Source organism: Prionailurus bengalensis, chromosome D1 (genome assembly GCF_016509475.1).
Source record: "Prionailurus bengalensis isolate Pbe53 chromosome D1, Fcat_Pben_1.1_paternal_pri, whole genome shotgun sequence".
Classification (NCBI taxonomy): domain Eukaryota; kingdom Metazoa; phylum Chordata; class Mammalia; order Carnivora; family Felidae; genus Prionailurus; species Prionailurus bengalensis.
The window spans coordinates 103697310-103705029 of NC_057346.1; the positions used below are offsets into that span (position 1 = coordinate 103697310).

At 39.8% G+C, this 7720-nt stretch overlaps 1 pseudogene; it reads left to right on the plus strand.

The window, feature by feature from the left end:
• The first annotated feature begins 4359 nt into the window (after positions 1-4359).
• LOC122484362 lies at positions 4360-5106 on the plus strand (annotated as a pseudogene).
• The last annotated feature ends 2614 nt before the right edge of the window (positions 5107-7720 follow it).

Consider the following 7720-nt stretch of genomic DNA (forward strand, 5'->3'; position numbering starts at 1 on the left):
TCATACAGGCCTGTCCCCTAGGAATTTCACACCTACAAATTTTCTCCTGGTTCCCATTAATTAGGGTCTGAAATCATATCATGACTCCACATGACAATATTGTAAAAGGAACCAGACCCTGATTTGGTCACTATTTAGCAAAATTAATGCTAATGTTTTTTAGTACACACACCAGTCTTTCCCCAAACTGAGTGTTGGCAGTGGCCCTGCAACCACAGTCAGGGGAAGCACCCTAAGATAATAATTATGTTATTTTATGTTGAAAGGATAACGCTTACTAAGGTCTTTGTAGACCCATCTCCATTTACTATTTACAGACAAAATTCCCTGAAGTTGTGGGAGAAATAATTTTATTATTATCTATACACAAATAAGGAATCTGAGCTCAGGGTAAGGTAAATGACTCTTATAAACACAGAAAATCCATGGTAGATGTAGGACTTGAACTTAGGCTTCCTAGCTCCATGTTCATGATCCTTCTTCATCTCTCCATGTAGCTTGGAACATTTGACCGATACTTGAGATATGCTCCAAAATTTTTTACACATTCTTCTAGGTCTGAATTTCTGATTTCAGATTCACAGTTCAGGATCGTCGTATCTTTCCTTTCAAGAACAAGAAAGGCTTCTCTATTTAATATATACTTTTTTTTAATTTTTTTCAACGTTTTTATTTATTTTTGGGACAGAGAGAAACAGAGCATGAACGGGGGAGGGGCAGAGAGAGGGAGACACAGAATCGGAAACAGGCTTCAGGCTCCGAGCCATCAGCCCAGAGCCTGACGCAGGGCTCGAACTCATGGACCACGAGATCGTGACCTGGCTGAAGTCGGACGCTTAACCGACTGCGCCACCCAGGCGCCCCATATTTAATATATACTTTTACTGAAAAACGTAATTGATGCCAAAGCAGCATGACAGCTACCTCTTCCATGAGTATCTAGTTATTTGGACAATTTTTCTGAAACATTGGCTTAAGTATAGGATTCAAATGCAAAAAGATTTTAATCAGCAGAGAGTATAGTATGTATAAAATGTCATGCTGCTTTCCCTAAAAGGACAGCAAAAATCCATTGTTTTGTGCTGGTCGCAGGCTATTGATAACCAATGTTGTGGCTGGATGGACCCTTGTGGTTCTTCAAATGATTGCAAGATGTGCTCAGCAGTAACCTTCAGGAAACTATAAAAAACAAGGTTTATTACTCACAAGTCCTAGAAATCACATGGCACACCTGGGGCCACACAGCAGGGTCACAGACAATGAGAGAGAGCAGACCTGGGTTCTGCTTTTATTGTGGTTGAGGGTAGAAACCTGGGTTTCCTGGATTCACTCACTCTTCTATAATTTTTTTAAAGTTTATTTATTTATTTTGAGAGACAGACAGAGCATGTGAGCAGGGGAAGAGCAGAGAGAGAGGGAGGGAGAGAATCCCTCGCAGACTCTGCACTGCCAGCACAAAGCCCGATGTGGGGCTCAAACCCATGAACCTGAGATCATAACCTGAGCCAAAGTCAACAGCCGGACGCTTAACTGTCTGAGGCACCTAGGCACCTCTCCACGTTCACTCTTTTAAACTATGAGAGAAGGAATTTAGAGCATGGGAAGAGAAAAATACAATTATTTTTCCAATTCCAACTGGTAGCTTATCTAAATCAACCAAGATGTTTAAAACAAGAAGCCAGGGAGGTGGTGAAGGCTGGCTCTTTATCTAGTAGCTGGCAATGTGCTTATTGAGATAGCTGTCTTTGAAGTGGATGCCTCAAAGCCTAAATCAGGCCCTTGCATTACAAAAAAAGAAAGACCAACTGTCAGAGCTTAAGTACCCTGATGATAGATGATACTCTCATTGAGGAGGTGGTAAATTCCTCCTATTTACTATGTGTTTACTTGTCCTTTAAGGGATAGCTAACCAAACAGGGTGAAATGATACTTCTTTAGATTCTAGAAGGATCTTCACGAAGCTACCAAGATTCCTAGTCCATTTTCACTATCACTTTCCCACAACCTACCCTCTCATGACTTGCTCATCTGGAAAATCTGACAAGCGCGGTGACTAAAGCCATAGATATTGGAATAAGTTAGACGTGGGTTTGAATCTGAATCGATCCCATGCTAGATGTACAATAAGAGGAAAGCATACAACCTCTTGAATTCTCTATTTTCCTAACTGTAACTGGTATTTGTGTGTGTGTGTGTGTGTGTGTGTGTGTCCTCGTGTGTATACATACTCTCTCTTCCTCTATCCTCTGATATATATCTGTCTGCCTATCTATCTATCTATCCATCCACCCATTCATTCCTCCTTCCATTTGTTATCCATCTATCTTCTATCTTTCTGTCTGTGATGTCTGTCTGCCTGCCTTTTTGTCTGTTGTCTTTTCTGATTGCTCTCAATGTATGAGATAAACTAGCACCTTAGCACTGTGTTATGGCTGTCGCTATACCCTGGAAATCTGATTTGGAAATGGATTTATTCCAGATATGTGACCTTGGACAAGGTAATGACTCTTTCTGCTCTTCTGCTGATCATTATACTTAATCAGAAAATTGGCCACGAGATACGTGAAGGTCCCTCAGATTCAATGATCTTTAACTTTCTAGACAATTTAACTTTCTAGACAATATTATTTTAATCCCCATTGTGGCAGTCAAAATAATGCTCCCCAGTACGTCCACATCCTAATCCTGGAATTTGGGATTATGTCCTTTTACATAGTAAAAAGTATTGTGTATGTACTAAGGATTTTGAGATAACAATTTTATACTGGATTAACTACATGGGCCCAGTAAGAACATTCCAGTCATCACAAAACATAACAAATGCTAAACAAGAAACTATGGCTTATACTATTATCGAGTTGTGGGTTTGCAAGCAAAAATGTTATAAACTCCAGACATGGCAATGTGTGGAGGGCCCAAGAAGAAGATGGTGGATATTCCTCCAAAGACTTCAAATATAAACAAAAAGATTTAAAACATTGAGCTTCCTCAAATACAATCTAGAGACTAGGGTCAACCCCGCAAGACATGGGTTTTCAATCTTCGGTATTTACGACCCAGCTACAGCTGACAATAATGACAATAAGAATGAGTCTAAGATAAAATAGGAATCTTTTGACCCAAGCTAAAATGTGGATTGAAAGGAAGAAATTAAGCAAAAGAGATCTGTGTAAGTGTTCTCACACAGAATGGGTGAGAAAGCCTCCTCTATGAGAGACGTAGGACAGAGTGAGAAGTACTAGAAGAAACAAAAGATCTGAGTAGACATAGCACGTGAGAAAATACAAATCAGAGTAAATCTGCCAGCTGTCAAAACCCACTTGCACTTTGAAGCCCCACACGTTGCCACCAAACTTCCTAAACTGACAGATACCCATTGTTCCATCTTAATTGTAATATTATGGATAGAACTCATCAGGATGGTGCTGATATCGTGTGAACCCATATCGTGTGAACTGTTTGTCCTGATTATTTCATCTAACACTCACAGGAGCACAGAGGTAGGTTCCAATACCACCTTCGCTTTACTGGTGGATAAAATGAGGGTCGGGAAATTTGGTTTAGGGCCAACGTCTCCCAGGTGATAAGTGGGAGTTCTTCTGTGTGAATGCATATACACATGAGCCCAGAACCCAATATTTTACACCCAATTCTGTATCTTCTCTTGCCTTTGTTTATTGTATGTGTCTCTAATATTACATTAATCTCCTTGCATTTATACACGTGTATTTATGGATTGCTCTACTGTGCAACCCCAAGCATTAAGCTTGGAAGAATGGATACCATGATTAACTGTATATTGAATGGGATTAAAATAAATTCAAATTCATTGATGACATTTAGCTGAGGAGCCATTCTGCATGTGTCTAAACATGACTCTGTCAATAACCATGTAAACTTGAATATTCAATCTCTTTGTTGCCAAAATACCTGTGATATATATGGACATAACAACCAATCAATCTAATGGGGATATAGAGAGGATTGAATACACATGAACACTATTGAGGTGGAAGTTATTAGTGGACCCAAAAGGTCTGATTTGGGAGTTCAGTCCATTCTTGGCATGTGACCTTGGACAGCTGTTTACCACTTCCTATAACTCAATGTACTCAAGAAGTTGGGAAGATGATCTGTGATAAACCTTCCTGTACAAAAGTTTATTCTTCTATGGATAAGTTATCACTAAATTGAATTGTCATTCCTATGCTAAGAAATGGACAATATTCAAAAATAAGTTACAGTTCTAATAAAATGATGTTCATACATTTCAATTTCTGTGCAACTTATCTTTGTTGATCGTTCTGTTCGTCTATCTCTTGTTGCCGCAGAGCAGCTCATGATTCTCAAATCATATCCATGAAGAATAATACAGAAGTGACTCATTTCATCCACTTGGGACTAACCAATAACCCAGTACTGCAAGTTCCTCTCTTTCTGTTAACCCTCGTTTACCTCATCACTCTGACTGTGATCTGGGGATGATCATATTGATCCTGTTGGACTCTTGTCTCCACACTCCCATGTACTTTTTCCTCAGTAACCTGCCTCTGGTGGACTTTTGTTACCCCTCCACAGTCACTCCCAAGGTCATGGCTAGGCTCCTATGGAAGACAAGGTCCTCTATGATGTGTGTGCTGCCCAGATGTTCTTTTTTGCAGTCTTTCCTACTGTGTAAAATGACCTCTTGGCCTCAATGGCCGATGACCCCTATACAGCAGTGTACGAACCCTCCATTACATCACCACCTTGATAACAGGTGTGTGTGCTTTTCTGGCCATAACTACTACATCTGTAGTTTTATGAACGCTTCTTTTGACGTTGGAGGCATGTTCTATTTTCTGTCTGTAAGTGTGCCCTCTGATCCATCACTTTTTCTGTGCTATTCCTGTAGCCATGACTCTCTCTTGCTCTGATAGACACGTCAATGAGTTGACTCTTATCTTTGCAGTAAGCTTCAACATCCTTTTTGCTCTCCTGGTTTTCTTGATTTCTTACCTGTTCGTATTTATCACTATCCTGAAGATCCCCTCAACGGAGGGACACCTGAAGGCTGTATCCACCTGTGCTTCTCACCTCACTACAGTCTCGGTCTTCTTTTTTTAAAGTTTATTTATTTTGAGAGAGAATGAGAGGGAGTGAGAGTGCGCGCACATGAGTGGGGGAGGGGCAGAGAGAGAGGGAGAGAGAGAATCTCAAACAGGCTCCAAGCTGTCAGCGCAGAGCCTGATACAGGGCACGATCCCACAAACCGCAAGATCATGACCTGAGCCAAAATCAAGAGCTGGTCACTTAACCAACTGAGCCACCCAGGCGCCCCTACCATCTCCATCTTCTGTGGGATGGTCGCCTTTCAGGTACTCCCAGCCCAACGTCCAATCATTCTATGGACACAGACAAAATCCCATCTGCACTCTATACTATGGTCATCCGCTCCTGTCAGATCTTCTCCCAGCATTAACTCAGTTTGCAGCCCACCCTGTAAATTACTGCTGTGATACTTTCCTCTTCAAAACTGTCACTAAAAAAGACGATAGTATGTCCAGTCGCTTCCGTTGTATAGCCCTGAGGACATTAAATATGTAATGATCATGCATGCCGTGAACCCTATTAATTATATGTGATTTTTTCATAGGTTCGCATTTTTTCCACCATATGCCAATGCAAGGGTGTCCGTAAAACGTGGCTCAAATCCGTGAAGTGCATGTAAGGGTCCCCTGTGTGTACATATACATAAGATCAGGAAATCTGTTGAAGGAGGTACCTAGAGCATGGCTAGTTTTTAACTTAAAAGGTAAAATAATTGTGGATCAGAATATAAATTGTTGTCTAACATGTTTTTATTTCTCTAGTTTAAAAAACATTCTAAAGGTCCAAAATGAAGAAAAACATTAAAGGGAAGAAAAAGAAAAGCTTTTGAATAAAGATATTTGGTTTTTCTTGGCATATTTTTTTCCAGAGCGATATGACATCCTAAAGGTGCTAATATTTATGTCTTGAATAAGTCATTTGGTACAAAAAAGTATGATCGTGTGGTAACTTAAAAAAAATTTTTTTTATGTTTTTATTTATTTTTGAGACAGAGACAGACAGAGCATGAGCAGGGGAGGGGCAGAGAGAGAGAGGGAGCCATAGAATCTGAAGCAGGCTCCAGGCTCTGAGCTGTCAGCACAGAGCCGGACACAGGGCTTGAACTCACAGACTGTGAGATCATGACCTGAGCTGAAGTCGGACACTTAACGACTGAGCCACCCATGGGCCCCTATCACGTGGTAACTTTTAAAGTGAGAAGACCAGATATAAGAAAAGGGGACCAATTGACAATAAAGCAATTTCTCAATGTTTCTGCGTAGGACTACCAGCTTTTCAACTGAATAAGATAAACACACTGAGTAATGATGATGTGAGCTATTTTTCTCTCTGGAAATACTATGAAATGACTAGTGTCCCTCGCGCCAGGATACTTTCAGATGAGCTGTGTCATGTCCTGCGGCACTCTTACTTGCTCCCTCCCCTTCCCTCACACTGAGTTCCCTGCTGTCTCTGGACAAACCAAGCTCATTCCTACCTCAGGGCCTTTGTACTAGCTGTTGCTAATGGTCCAAAAGCTTCCTACTTCCCTCAGGTTTTTGCTTAAGTGTTACCATATCATTGTCACCCCACCCCTCACGGACATGGTTTCCGACTCACTTTATTCTTCATGGTTCTCATCAGTACTCAACGATTTCTATTTATTTATTTGTTTGTGTATTTGTTTATTCATTTACCTATCTACTAGAAGGTATGTTGCACAAAAAGAGCAGCTTTGTCTTCTTTACTAACAACTTCATCGCCAATACATAAATTATGGCCTGGCTCGTTCTTTCTCAAAAAAACATTTGTTAAATTAATAAGCAATAAAAAACAAACAATTGTTTGAATTTGACAGTAAATATACTTGAACCATTGATAATTATAGTTTATTGCCCATTAGATAATTCTTTAGAAGGCAATTTTAGAGCATTTCATGAGATGTGGCTTTTTTTCCCCTATATTCTTTCACTCAGTATCTGCATTTCACACTTCGGGAAAAATTAATTTTTAAAAATTACACTATCAGGTGGATCACATCAAACCGTCTTAATTCTTTTCTGTTAGGAATTTCTCATCAAATGGAAAATAACACATGAAATAAACCTAGTTAGTACATCATAAAAAGACAAAAGATGAGACTATGGAAGTGTCCTTTTTTTTTTAATCTTTTTTTTTTTTTGAGAGAGAGAGAGCATATGAGCAAGGGAGAGGCAGAGGTAGAGGTAGACACAGAATCTGAAGCAGGCTCCAGGCTCCAAACTGTCAGCACAGAGCCCGACGTGGGGCTCGAATCCATGAACCATGGGATCATGACCTGAGCCAAAGTCAGACGCTTAACCAACTGAGCCACCCAGGCATCCTTTTAAGAAGTTTCCTGATTCAATTTGAAAAATTCTTTAATAAATAATGATTATTCATCTAACTCCAGTGATTCGAAACATCAACTGAAAATGTAAGAAAGATGTTTTACAACAATAAATGTAAACTACCTCAATATGCTAATAATTATGTATTTTATTTGGCTTTCCGTTGAGCTCGATTTTATTATAAAGGTACCCAAAGGAATTTTTATCCTTGTAACCCTACCCTATCATTATATAATTAGAAGTATTTAACTTCTCAAGACTTGCAAAACCATGTCTGAGTT